We start from the raw sequence: 15,476 nt of genomic DNA on the forward strand, positions 1-15,476 counted from the left end.
TCTGCGTGTTCCTCTTGTGCATCCATGGTTTCCTCCCACAGTTCACAAACTACCTTCATAGGTTCACTGATGATTCTAAGTTGTCCCCAGATGCACATGTGATTTTGTGGCCCTGCACCAGACTGGCGAACGGTCCAGGGGGTAACCCCGCCTTTGCCCCACAGTAGTTGGAACAGGCTCCAGCAACCCTGTGACCCCGAAAGGGATTGAACAGGTTTGGAAAACGAATGGATGATTGTGTAGAGACAGGAGCTGTAAGGCAAATCAGCGCAAGGAGCTGGTAGAGAAGCAGATAACCTTGGTCCCAGAAAAACATCAACACAAACCAGGTGTGAGTAATGTAAGGGTTAATGGCCGACGAAGTGTGCATCATCACTTTTTAACGCACGCCTTGGAAGCCTGAACCGTGCGACCCGAAGCGGAGTTTAACGCACTTGCTTCCGCGAAGTTCGTTAAAAAGTGACAATGCACACTTCGAAGGTCATTAACCCGCTTATACCATGGTCACTTACAAAAGAAATAAATAGTAACCAGTTTTTAGTCCTTAATTCTTGTTTTTTTCTAATTTGGATCGCTTTTCTCTCAAAAAGCAGACTATTTGTTACGTGGTGCGGCGTGTCACGTAACAAATAGTCCACATCGCGCCGCACCACCGTTGCAGTCAAGACTCGGCGATATAAAGCGATATATATATATATGCTGATCTTTCCGATGGGTTGAATAAAGCATCAGTTCAGAGAGAAAGTTCACCTCTTACCGCTTGTTTTTGTCCAAATGATGAAGCAAAAGGTTGTTTTAAAGGAGCCGGCAAAGTGATACAAAACATTTAAGATAGGTGACCGGAACTTCTTTTTTCACTGTGCGGTTATCCTGTGGTAAATCACTTTTTAACAACAGCCAATCAGAATCGAGTGTTCACCCGGACCGTGGTATAAAGAAAGTAGAACAGCTAATTGGAACAAAAAGAGAAATCCATCAACAGGGATGTGTAAAACTAGAGAAAACCAGATGTTTTATGTAGCAAAAACAAAATGGTTTTGTAGTTTTTTTTAAGATAAATAAACCAAAACCATCCAAGAATCCTGAAAAAATTGAACAGAGGCTTTTAATTTGAAAAACAAGTTAGATTATCTCTAATTGACTGCGTTTACCTTTCTCTCTTCATTCAATACTTTTCATCTGATACCAATATTTTTGTAGCAGACTGATTCCATTTCAGCTAATAGATGGACTGACGATCTTCGTACCGACCACAGCCAGCAGGGCTGCGTCACTTCCTGTGGCCGGATGAATACGAACCGAGAAACGCTAAAACATTCAGGAAAAACACAATAAAACTTTGATTTTCACATTTGTTTTATCTGTAAAAGATGTTCTTTTCCGTCAGTTCAGTTGCGATGATAAACTAAAGGTTGTCTTCTTCAGCTGTATTCACACATATACGTTTATTCTTTAAAGAGCAGGTTTTCTAAAGTTGTTTGATGTTTCCATTGTGAGTGATTCCTGCTGTTTTAGCTTCAGATGAGGTTTGTGTTTGTAATAATTACATAAAAGTAAGTTTAATTATTATATAACTGCACTTAAACATGGACTGCAAGGTAGTTATAAACACAAAACACTGTTAAAATAGAAAAATGCATTTTTCTAGAATTGCTCAAAATAGAACAAGTTCCTAAATCTTATGGTTTCCTCTGCAAATCCTTTTTCCCCCAAACTCGATTGTGCCGTAAAAGAAAAAAAATGTGTCCAATAATTTGAGCACATATTTTTAAAGTTTTTGTTTGAATCAAATGTTTTTCTTGTTTATTTTTCTTTGACAATGTTTTTGTTTTTTAATAAAACTGTTAAAAAAATAAAACGTTGGTTGATCCGGATCCCTCTTTCCAGTAGCCTTGATTGTGAATTTAATGCGAGGAACACTTATTTTGAATCATTCTTTTTCATTTACAAGGCCAACTTACCTGTTATAGTATATACATCTACAGTGGCGGGCGGTTCGTTGACCAGTGAGTTGGTCAGTGGTTCAAATCCCTGGTCAGACAGTCATTGGGTCCTCTAGTGGAAATAATGTGGACTAAAATTGATGTGAAAGAGGAACTGAGAGCAGCCGTTTTTATCAAAAATATTGATGTTCTCTGCAAAACATTTGAAGTTGCAGGATTTGTTTGTTGCTGTTTTAAGTCTGAAACTAGTGACGCAGCAGCAACGGCGCCCGAATCCTACAGTCAGACGGCGTTTGAGCGCTCAGGTGGCGGCCGATGTTCTCAATTGATCCTGAAGAGCCGGCTGGAATGTGAGGTTGATTCACATCGATCTCTGTCAGGCAGACGCGTTTAGATAAGACCCCGATACCGACCCCAAACAGGTTGCCTTGACAACTAAAGTCACCTTTAACCTCAGTACCTTAGAGCTTCACTTCCTCATTCTGTAGTGGAGTGGTAGTGGGGGTGGTGGGGGGGGTAAGATTAACATCAGGAATTTATTCAGGCAGTCAAAGCATCAAGAGATTAGTTTGTGAAGCTGATATTATTACATATGTCTGGTTAATGATTGACGTTTGTGCGCTCAGAGCGTGGTCACTTCTCGAATGGCGAGTTTCCCCTGGATGATGTCAAACAACAACCTTCACTCGCCGCCTGTCACCCGAAACCCTCGCCGGTCAAACCTCCAGCCTCCGACTCTGTTTTTCCTCGGTCTTAGCGGAGCGAAACAATGCAGATGAAATCCTCTGCATTCACCGTCGGGGCGTGAAGTTTTGGGCCTTTAAGAGTCCGACTAACGAGGGTCTAAAGAGACCCCTCCCAGGGCTCCACCCCCCTCCTCTTCCCACACTGAGACCTGGTTCGACCGGACGGGGTAATCAGTTACCTGCTCCATCTGACCCCAGCAAAACACAACTTGACAACAACCACAGGGGTCATTTCAGAACCAAGGCCACATCCAGACTGAGAGGACGCTTGTTCCAAGAATAGTGAGAGAGGCACAAACATATGAAGTCCTCCTTGCTAATCCTGTGATCATTTTTCAATTTCTTGATATAAAAATGAGTCAAATTGTCCTGTTTTCTTCCAAAAATGTTTCATCCCAAGGAAAGGAGAATGAAAATGTGAATGAAAAATGAAAAACTTTTAGGTGGAGTTTTCTGGAAAAAGCAGCGTCTCAGTTATTTGTTATTTTTACATTTAATTTCTAATACAAAATGAAAATAAACAGGAGAGTTTAAAGCAGATAAAAAAACAAGACAGTGTTCTTGAAAAGGAATGGGTAGAAGAAAAAATCGCGTATGTTCCCACCGTTTATTGTGAATATTTGCATTCACAGTTATTTCTTTGCATTACCTTCTGTTTAGCACCTTTGCAAAAGCGACATTTGCTTAATTGTTCTTTTCTAGCCATGTAAAGTTCCATCAGTGACATGTTGTATGTTTATTTTAACACATGTAAAAGTTTTAAACCCTTATTCATCATGTGAATATTCTGCTTTTTGAAGTTCAGCTGATTTCTTAACTCAACCCGTCTCTGTCCTTGAACATTTGTTGTAAGTTTATTGGAAGTAAGTTATTTCTGGTTTTGTACATGATGAGTGCTGTTTTAAGTTTCACTAGTTTGTGTCCCATAATCTACACCATGAACTATTTAAATAGCTGTTTTTGTAAGATGTACAAACACGGTGAATCTACGCCAACTTCTGCACTGTATTGTAAATATGGTTTTATTATCGATGGATGTATTAGTAGACATGCTTTGTGAGTGTATGGCGCGTTTTTCCCAACACTGCTATCCTTTTAGCCAGTTTAGCTCTGACTTGCTTCCTTTGTAGCTTCCTGTTTATTTTGTCGTCCACAATCACTCCATGGAATGTTCTGATCAACAGTGTCAAAAGCCTTTTTCAGATCAATGACTCCTACTATGAACTTTGTGTTATATGTACTACTTATAATTTCTTCAGTTGATTACATAATCGCCGTGGATGTTGATCTAGTTTTTCTGAAACCATATTAATCGTTGGATATTAGTTTATGTTTCTCAACAGAATTTTCCAGACTTGTGAGGAATACTTTTTCAAGTATTCTTGAGAATTGGCAGAGTAAAGACACTGCTCTGTAATTTGTTAGTTGATGTTTGTCCCCTGATTTGTGTCATGGAATTACTTTAGCTAGTTTTTTGTGGAAATGTTCCTGTTTAAAATGATAAATTACAAATGCAGGTTAACAATGGAATCAATGACCTTTTTACCACATTCATATTAATTCTGTTACAGTCTGTGGATGTTTTGTTTTTGGAATTCTTTGAGCATTTTTAGAATTTCTTTTGCTTCCACAGGTTTCAAATAGTGGTGTTCAGTAGTTTCCTTTTCTGATTTATTGGTACAGTTTTTTTCTTCAGCTGACTTTGACCCACTTTTACAAAATTTTAAATAAACTCCATAGTCACATCGTTAATATTAGTGTACATCTCATTTTTACTAACCATAAAGTCTAGATTTGTTTTCTCTTTGTGTTTTCTAGTGACACTGTTCAATACTTTCCAAATTCCCTTCAGTGATAAAGCTGAAACAGCTTTTTCTGCTTCATCTGCACTAAATATAATCACGTGACGATGAAGGAAAAGCAGCAACATTTTTAGATCACCTCTAAAAGCCTTTAAAGAACCTTAATAACTGTTTTAAATATGTTGGTAAAACATTGTAGGATTGTAAGATTCATCTGCGTTTATTAATAAAGTAAACATTTTGAAAGCTCTAAATGGAAAACTCAGCGAGCGGTTTGATGAATGATTCACGATAAGCAGAGTGAAGGAAGCTGGTTGTTCTGATTGTCTCTGCATGTTTCTGTGCAGCCGTTCGTCAGGGGTCTGCCACCTTCCACGCTTAACAACCCTTGTGCTATCCTATGACCCCACCCTTACACTGACGTGTTCTCCCTACCATGACGAAGGTGGATAAAGGTGGAAAGATTTCATGTAATCCATGCAGCGCACTGTCCAGTGGGTCTAGATGACCCAACTCCCAATGTTAAAGTGGCTAGGATAGAACAAGGGTTACAAAGCAAAAAGCCCAGCAGGAGACATAAAGTCTTAGATATAAGATAAAATCAGAATAAAACATGGTAACATGCATTTACTCAAGCGCATGGACATTTTATGAAAAGCAGGTTTTCAAGTGAATCAGACAGTTATTCTGAATTAAATTTAGATAAATCTGTCAGAACATGAATCCTCTGTCATTTTTCCTTCAACAGCTTGTTGTATTTGTAGTTTTCATGTCAACGGCGCCGCAGAGCCAACAACAGACACGTTCTACTTGTGCGCTCTGTTTTAGGTACTTTTTGAGTGACTTACCCATGTTCACACTGGACAAGCAGGGAGGGGCTTCTTCTTCTTCTACTTTTTCCTTATTTTCTACTGTTTACTAGCACATGTTGGAAGAGGCTTTAAATCTCGAAGAAGCAGTTGAAATCTGGCTGTTTGGGCAGGAGACAGAAACGGTTCGGTTCAGCGTTCTTGGAAATAGCATCACGTCAGGAGAGTTGGCTCGGTGCATCTTTATTTAAACGCAGACGTTGTCAGGCTCGTTGCCGTGTCTTGGTTCTCCAGATCAACTAAATCCATTCATCACGACCAAATCTGGTCAAAGTTGGGACCTGGTTTTACTGGCAATGTGTGTTCAATGTAAAAAAAAGAAAAAGAAAACGATTTAAAAACAGCGTTGCTGTACGTGAACTGCAGAGTTTTCAACGTGGAAGCCGAAACTCACATTTACGCGTGTTTATGTAGACTTCTCTTTGGAAGTGGCCGCTTGAACTCAGTGAGCCTGGCTTTACGCTGAACCCTTTTTTTTGTTGGAAGAAAAAGTCTGCTAGTGGAGCGGAGTTTAGTGGGAACATCAGATGCATCAGAGGAAGTTTGATTGGCCATTCTGCATGTAATGGCGTACTTCACAGCGATGTTATGTTCATTTATTTCTGATGGCCTGCGCCCTGATCCACCCACACTTTTTTGGCAATTTAATTTAGTCAATCTTTCGAGGTGGTCTCGGTTCGTTTCCCATAGAACCGAACTCCAGTTCACTCTGACTTTCCTCAGTCTGAATAGGTCCATGCTCGGAGCGGAACACCTGGATCAAAATGGCCACCGCAGCCAGGCATTATGGTTGTAAACAGCAAAGGAAGGAAGCAACCGTGACGCTGAGACACCAACTCAATGAAAAGTGGTCAGATGAATGCAGGCTTATTAAAACAACTTTTAACGTGATCCACTGTTTTCTCAGCAATCTGTATGTCACAAACATTTATCAGGCGATTTACCTGGTAAATCGCCTGTCCGTCCTGGGGGAGGATCCCTCCTTCATGTGGGCACCCCTGAGGTTTCTTCGTTTTTTCCGGAATCCGGTTTTTTTGGGAGTTTTTCCTTACTGCGAAGGGGGGTCTAAGGGCAGGGATGCCAGTATAGCTTAGTCAGTTTGTTAGTTCATTTTAGTATTTTTCTATTGAACTCTTTGTATTCGTGATCCTTTTGATTTCATGTTTTACTTCGAAGCCCATTGAGACGACTGTTGTTGTGATTTTGGGCTATACAAATAAAATTGAATTGAATTGAATTATCAGCGTAACTTCTTAGGCGTCGCCTCCAGAGTAACCGTCCTGCAGCACGACTCCACCGTACCAAAGCAAAAAGTGTTGTACCTGACCTTTACGTTGATCGACGAAATCTAAAGTTTGAATCTAAAGTTTGAACTATCCTGCCAAAGGTTGCAAATCGCAGGAGGACTTCCTTGATTTCCTTCTTTCGTTGTTTTGCCCCACCCTCGTGATTCCTGGCCAATGACTGAAGAGATCTTTAGTCACATGGTTTTGTTTACAAGCTTTTGTTTCTAAAATGGAAATCTGCGCTTGACAGCCGTCTGAATACACACCAAGCGCAAAGGTCCAGGACTCAATCCGGACCAAATGAAACGGACTCGGTTCGGACCAAAGGACTTTTTCAGCCTGAGTACACCCTAAGGCTGTGTCCACATTCCCTCCCTTCTCCCTTATTACTAAAAAAACCACGTAGTCCAGGACTGTCTAGTGCCCTGGATTTTAGAATCAATTGGGACACCATGCTCACTACTTTTTTTCTTTCAAAGGTAAATGTTACATCACCAATTCCAGGAAGTAAAACCTAGCAAATACGAACATTTTGCTAAGAGTATTTATGAATCCACTGTGTTCTGATGAACACGTGAAATAAAAACATCAAAATACATTTTTCCACAAAAACATTCAAATGCAATGCATTGTGGTCTATGTTTGTCCAATCTAGTGAAAATTGATGCACACTGGGTTTTTCGCAGAGACTTCTGGGAAATTTGTAGGGCACTCGACTTTCGGATTTGTAGATTCGGACAGCTCTACAAAATGAAGAACGCGTGACGTTACGCACTGTGCAGTGAAAGAATTTGGACACAACCTAAGTGAAATATTTTTTAGACGTTTTCTTCTAATGACATGCTGTGATAAAATAAAAGGCTTCAACCCAAAAAAAACAAAACATTTATCATTTTTTCATTTCCATGGACCTTTTCAATCTTAATATACATGAACAGAAAGGATCTTAATATTAGTAAACTCTAAACGAGCTGAATTTCTGTCATTTTAAGAGTCCAGCCGCCCCCTGTAGCTCCCAGGTCAATGCCTGGACTCCTTTATCAGCCCTCTGCTGTGGATGAACAGCCTGTTCTTTTGCCCCCATCAGCCCTCCCACACCAACCTACGACCATGGTCACCCATGTCTTACCGTAAACCATCAGGTCCAACTGGGGAACCAAAACAAACTGTCCAGTTCTGTTAGTCATCATTTGTCATGCTGTAAATCCAGATGCATAGTTATCATCTCAATCAGATTAAAAACCAGTGTTAGATTAAGAGGAAATGCTGGATTAAGACAGGTTTGAGGCGGCATATCAACTGAACTGATGGTAAATACCCACCACCTTGTCCCTGATTTGATCCTAATTCTTCGCTTTCAGACATTTTTTTACTTTAAAACTCTTCATGGCGGCCATCAGAATGACGACAAAGTTTCCCGGCCACATAAAGTCCAAAGTCTGGACTCCTGTTGACCGCTGGGCCTCAGATTTCTAGGGAAGGTTGTTGAGCAATTTAAAGTTTTTTTACTTGCTTTTCGGTGTGTCAGTAAACCAACCGTTTTGTCCGGAATACGTTTATGAGAGTCATCACAGCCGGCAGTCTTCAGGCCTGCAATTCCTGGTTGTCTTCAGACGGGACACGTTTGGTCTGGTTAAAAGGAACCAGAGTTCGTGTCCCCCGATGATCTCAGAAGAAGTTTTCAGTCTGAACACACCCAAGTGGACCCTGGTCCGGAACCAGGAACCGCTCTCAGACCCGTCTTTGGAGGTGGTCTCAGTTTGTTTGGTTGTTGTTTGTGTTTATTCACATAATTAGGATTTTGCGATTTTCGTTATTTTTTTACATTTCTAGAAATACAATCCAAAAAACTGCAAAAGGAATGAACAGAAACATCTGTAGAAGAACTTATCAACATCATCACTGAAACTTTCTATTCGTCTTTGGTTTTGCTTGAAAACGTTAACTTTGAAAGGATGCAACTCTTGAACACAGACACCTACTGGTTAACAAATTCAAATTCAACTTCAAATGAATTTATTTCTAAAGCACCTTTCATGTGAAGAAAACAGCTCAAGGTGCTGTACATAAAAACATACAAGAATGTAAAAACACCAATGCAAAAAATAATTAAATAAGCCCCTCAGAGTATCATACACAAAAACAAGCACAAGTAAAAGAGAAATGACAAAAAAAAAAAAAACGTTAAGAAATGAGAACCCAGAAGGCGCCGGCTGCCCTGTCCTCCTGTTGGTCTGGGTGTCAGCATAGACTCAAACACCCCTGCCGAGGGTGGGAAGACACTTGTAAACCGTCTGAAATGTAAAAGTGATACATAGAAAAGTTCAAATGTAAAAAACAGGTGAAATATAAACAATTAAGATAAGTTCATGCATAAGAGGTCTAAAAAACCTGAAGTATAAATAAGAATAAGTTAAGATTTTAAGACAACTTGAAAAAAAATACATATTAAACAAATAAATATGTACTAAAATATCATAAAATATGACAGTAAATCCCCCATAGGAGATCTAATTAAAAACTGAATTAAATAGATGCATCTTTAATTTCAACAGTGGATGAGGCCCTCACATCCTCAGGCAGGCCGTTCCGCAGACGAGGCCCACAGGGGTTTCTTGTTCTGACCCTAAGGACCTTCAGCAGGCCCGCGCCTGAGGATCTAAGGCCTGAATGTGATATAAAAGAAGGACCAAGACCATAAACACTCTTGTAAACTACTAAAAGAATCTGAAAATCAATCCTGAAGCTGACAGGGAGCCACTGCAGAGAGAACAAGCTAAAGGAAGGTTTTGCTGTTGCATGTTGGTAAAAACAAACACAGTAGATGCTACTTAAATCCTTGAAATGATTGTGGTCTGAGACTTAGTTTCCAGTGGATTTCATCTGTAGATAATATTATCAGCGCTTTAAGGGTTAAGAGGAAAGGAGCCGACACCGCCAGCACCTTTTATCCAGTCGGTTACCTGAGCCGCTTGTCTGCCTGCCAGACTGTTGGCTGCTCAACTGGGTGGCAACTGGTTTATAGCAGCCGTTCCGCTTCCTCCTCCACATCCGTTAACTGCGCAGGTGACTGGTTACCTGAACATCCTGGAGGCTGTGCAGAGCGAGAACACACAAAAGGATAGAGAAAGGATCAATGGGGAATGACGGATGGCGCCCAGCAGAACGCAGCGCATGAGTCAGGATGGCTGGTCAGGCTCTGTGGGCGTTGGCCTGATCTGAGGATTACCATCCAAACCCTTGTTTGGTTAACAGAACTTTTCTGAACCCGTTTGACTCCAGGTGTCTTTGCTTGTTTACTTTATAGGTTTTAATGAACCGGAGTCCTCAGAGAGTTTTCTCTGTTGATGAAGCTGATGGGAGTATATTTAAAAACTGCAGCAGAAGATTTTCAACAGCAAACAGAAACATACATGAACTTTCAGACTTTCTACTTTACAATTTGTTTTAATGATGTTTGTTTTTTTGGCAATTAGTTCAACCCCAGCTTCTTTTTGTACAGATATATATTTTGGATTCTATCACACAAACTTGAAACTCTATTCCAAATAAAAGATGTTGTCTTTTGTTTTTCCCCCCACAAAAGTTGAGAAAAATTTTCCAACAAAAATCAAACATGTGGAGACAAAATAAAAATGTATAAACATCCAAAAAAGACAAAGTCCAACATTTGCGTGTGTCAAAATTCCAGGGCTGCGTCCTTCAAAGGCCGCCGCCTTCCCAGGCGTCATTGGCCGGGTCCGTCGTCGAGCAGGGAGGCCGGATGTAGACGGCTGTGAATTTGGACGAGTCTGGCCTTTGGATAATTCCAGCCGTTACATCGGCGGATGTCCTGTCGCCTAGCAACCGGGAGTCCCGAACAGAGAAGAGTCGTGAACCGGGCATGGAGCTCAAAGTTTTCCTGGCTTAATTGATCCAACTTTTGAACTTGGAGGTGTAAGTATCTCCAACTCCCGGTCCCGCTTCACAGTCCGCCATTGTTGTCAGAAAATCGCCAGGTTCAGCCGCAGTGCATCTTGGGATATGGACAGCATAGAAGAATACACCAGACCAATCCCTGAAAGCGGGAAACAGAAGAATTTGTTGGCCGCGTTTGAGGGAGTCGTTGAATTTGGACGGCATTTGTGGCGGCGCTGTGACGTAAGCAGCCTTTAAATGCAGCCCAGGAAGAACGCCGCCTCCGAATTTGGACACAGCCAACGTGAAATATGTCTAAAAAAAACAGGTGAAGCTCCGAGGAATTATTTGACAACTGTGTTTCATAACTCTTGTTTTTTGCTTTTGTTTTTTTACACCAAACATTTCTTTTTTTTTTTTTTTCTTTTTTTTTAACTTGTCCTGTCCAACAGCTAGGCAGACAGATGAGAGCTGAGGGCCTCTTGGGTTGGACATATTTTACTTTAACAAGAGGGGTTATTAATCTTCAGACAAACCAAAGGTATGTCTGAATAAACCCCTTTTGTAATTGAGGCCAAACTTTATTAATTTCAAACATGTCTGAAAATCTTTGGTGTTGGACCGGACGGAAAAGGAAAGAGGGGAAGAAGAGAGAGGGACGTTAGAGAGAGGGGGGGTAGGGGGTGATAATAGGAGGGGAAGGGGGATAAGACCATGAAGCAGCATAAAGCAGCAAGTTTACTGGTTGTTAATCATTATGGTAAGGTTCAAATGAAAAAAAAAAACAAAACAAAAAAAGGGCGGAGCCTGTCCACACACACACTCAAAAGTTATAAACACACCTGTTAGTTGCAAAAATGTCCACCTGTCGACATGTACACAAAACAGATAGTGTTCACACGCATACTTATGCCTTAAAACCAACTAGTGTGAAATATTTCAGTCATTCAGTCTGTTGAGCTAACACCTGTGCTCAGGTGAGTGTTTATGTTCTTCTAAAATGGATGGTGGAACGTGAAAAGAAGGAGGGAGAGTGCCCAGCCATCCCCACCCCAAGACCCCCACCGCACCAGCAGCGGCAGCCGGAATCCCCCCAACGCCACACAGGAACCGGCAGGGAACAACCGCCGCCCGGGCGACCAAGCCCGCCACCCAGGCCAGGGCCAGCAGGGCCGCCGCAAGGCCCCCAGAGCCAGAGAGCAGGGAGGCACGGAGGGAAAGAGGGGGCCGCCCCAGCCCAACCAGGAGAGCAGCCCCCCCGCCGCGCCGGGAGAACCCAACGCAGGGCCCCACCGGAGAAGGACGCCCACAGCCCCAGACGAGCACCCCACCACCACCCAGGAGTTCCGGGCATCCCCCCGCCCCAACCCCAGGTACGAGCCAGGACCCCCCAAGGGAGACCCACTCCGCACTCCAGGCAGCCATCCGCCCGGCCCACGGTTGGTCCAGGGAGGAGCGAGGCAGGGGCCCGCCGCCCCCGCCCAGAAGGGGGGAACCCCGGGGAAAAAAGAGGGCCCACAAGGGGTGTTGTAAATATGGCCCGACCAGGCTCGGCCACAGTTGGAAATTTGGCGGGGCCCAGCACTCAGGAGCAAGGACCAGAACCCACCCCCCAGGGACACGAACACCCCCGGCTCAGATGTAATGTGAACCCCCCCACCGCGCGGAGAGAGCACCGCCGGGCCCAGGAGGCCAGCACCCCGGGGACACAGCCGCCGTTGCAAAGGGGCCCGTACCCCCCACCAGGGAAGAGGCAGGGGACAGATGGTCCTAGGTCCCACCTTCCTTGCAAAATGTGTGTGCGTGTATGTGTGTACACCAAACATTTCTAAGAAAACTGTTCTTTGACCCTTCAGGTTAAATTGGAAATAAAAATGGTACTAATGGGGGGGGGTTGGTGTCATTCCTGCATCACGGTGAACAGCCAATGAGATTGTCTGGTTAGTTCAGACAACTCCTGATGGTTAAAGTTTTATTCAGACCATTTATTTTGTTTTATTGTATTTAACACTGATTATGTTTAGAACAAACATGTAAATTTGATTTTTTTTGGCACAATCTCAATATTAATGAATCCAGAGTATTCTTTCTCCTGAATATCAATGTAAATGTAGACAAACATCACATGAAGCACAAACAAGAAAAGGCGACACGTTCAGCTTCACTTGGATGTGTCTCTGTAAAACGAGACAAAGAAGCCGTAAACCTTTGTTTGTTTTTTCCATCGAGGCCTGACGAGTCACACTAATTATGTCCGCCTTGCAGACACAAAACATGAGTTCAAATAATTTCAAATAACAGCATAACAATTTAGAACCAAATATCTGTTTTTCACTCAGAACTTGTCATGTGATGCGTTCGTGTGTGCAGGATCGTCTGAGGTGGCTCTACGATGGTCTGAGAGAAGATTCATTCATTGGTGACATTTGGAGGCAGAATAAAGAGAAAAAGATTATTTTGAAGAGAAAAACACAAAAAACGTCCTGTGGTGAGGGTTGTGTTTTTATTTTTGGGTGACATTTCTTTAGCTTTGGTCTTGTTCTGTTTTCAGGTTTGCCTGTCAGTCACAGAAATCATCCACAGCTGTGTCGACTCATGATGACGATCCTCAGTGTATTTAAGGGTCTGGTTTCAGCTTTGTTTCAGGTCATCAGGGGGGTATTCCAGAAAGCAGGTTATGCTAGCTCCCACGATAAGTTTGAGGCTAAGGAAGTTGATAACCTCAGCTTTTGGTTCCAGAAATGGAGGTATGTTTCAGGGTATGTCAAGTTACCATGGCAACTCATGCTCTGAACATAACCTGGTCCGGAGCAGGTTTAGTTGAAGCTTAGTTTATTTACAGAGAGGGGAAGCAGCATGGCGTGTCCATTTAAAGATGACTTAGTGGATGAAAAAGCTCAGATAATACTTTTTCCACCATGAGAGGGTGATAAGACCACGTATGGATGTTGGAAAGATAAACTTTTTTACTTTGATCTAACTTAATTATTTGCTTCAGTTAAGATAAATCATTTTTTTTGTCACCTTAAAAACAACACGTAGTTTTCAGACAATTATTTTCCTTTCGTTCAAATTAATTCAATTAAGTAGGTGTAACTTTGGTGCTGCCGTTAGATCAGCACCGCAAGGGATTCTGGGATACCATTCCCTTTGCCTGTCTGGACGGATCTGGGTTTAAGTGTGGGTTTTTTACAAAATGTGTTTAGTTGTATAGCTGTTTTACTGTGTTTCACCGTGTTTTGCCGAGCTATTTTGTCCTACTATGCTTACGTCTCTGCACCATGAGTGAGAGTAAAGTAGAGGATGATGAGTTTATATAGCACCCCTACCACATTTCTCTGTTATGACAGTGACGGAAAATTCTTTAATAAATTTTTGCACTCCGTGCATTTTTTTCCGTTCTTTTTATTGTTATAAAAATGAGCATATCTGCCGGCTCAAACTTAGACATATGAAAGTTCAAGAAATATACGTAATTAAGATGGAAAAAAGATTAATGGAGTAATGTGACATTTAGTTAGATAAATACGTAAATTTGAGTTGTATAAACAATTATTGAGTTTGAATTAATTTAACTAAATTATTTAAATTATTTTTCAGCCATGTTACTTTTTTGATGGACTTGTAATTTTTTTTCCCGCCGTCATTAAAATCTCAGACTCCGTCTCACTTAAGTACAGCGCTTTCTTTTTTTTCACCACGCGTTTCCATGGTGACTCCAGAAATCGGCGATCTATTGAGAATGTCTTTATGTACCGTGCGTTAACCCAGGGTTACCAAATCGAGCGTAATTACGCCAACTCATATCCGGTCTTTTGGAACCGACATACCCAGAGTAAGCAAGTTCAGGCGGATTTCAGCCAGAGTTCAGGCTTAAAGTCAGGCTAGTTTAAACATGCTTCCTGGAATACCCCCCTGCTCTGTCACCCTTTTGTTGCTCCTTTGGGTGTAAACTGCACCTTTGCACATCCTCATTGTTCGCTACTGTTATTATCACATTTGCACTTTTAGAATTGCCACTTGACATCTTGTGTTTTTGTGTGTATGTTGTGTGTGAATTGTTTCAGTTTCCTGTATACTTTTTGGCATTCGGAGCAGACAGCAAAGAAAGAAATTCATTGTGCAGGGAAACCTGTTTCTTTTCTGCGCATATGATAACAAACCCTTTGAAGGTCGTCATTTAAATGTTTCTGCCACCAAACCCGGCCTCCTGCATTTTGGGTTCTGCGCCAACAGTTTCTGACCCCTGCTGAACAAAACTCCAGGATGTCAGTGATTTTTTTACCTGCAACACCTTGAAATATGTGTGAAAACTCCTCAGGACCCTGCTCCCCCCTCGTCCTTCTCACAGCTCCAAACCGTGATTCGGAGTTTGCTCTGAGACAGTAAGCTGTTTTAGGAACGACATCCATAAAACTGTTCTTATTTTTGGCTCTGAAAACTTCCCCACTGATGTCAAGCTTTAACGAAAAGGTTTGGGATCTGATTCCCATCAGAACTGGATTCACATAAGCTCCTCACCCAGGAGGAACTCGCCTCCCTTTTTCTATTAGTTGTCATCCAACCAAATGGGGAAAAAAAATGTTGGAAAATTCTAAAATTTAACATAAAACTGTTGTTTCTCTCACAAAATCACTTTTTGTACAGACAGTTTTTTATGTGAACGACAAAAACTTTTGGTTTTCAGTCTTTAGATTTTACACTTTATGATGGATAGATGAGTTTATGAAAGAAAAACATTTTTTTGTACTCTTCATGTTAAGAAACAAGCCTCTTTTTTACTTTTAATAGGATCTTACAGACCGACTCCAATGAAAATGGTGTTTTTGGTATTTTTAACATGTTCTTGTGGCATTTTTCTGATGATGGAGAACATAAATAAAGAATTGATAAGAATCAGGAGCAATTAAAAGAAATGCAGTTTGAAAAAGCT

This window comes from Oryzias latipes, chromosome 13 (genome assembly GCF_053564925.1).
Source record: "Oryzias latipes strain Hd-rR chromosome 13, Olatipes_Hd-rR_3.1".
NCBI classification, from domain to species: Eukaryota; Metazoa; Chordata; class Actinopteri; order Beloniformes; family Adrianichthyidae; genus Oryzias; species Oryzias latipes.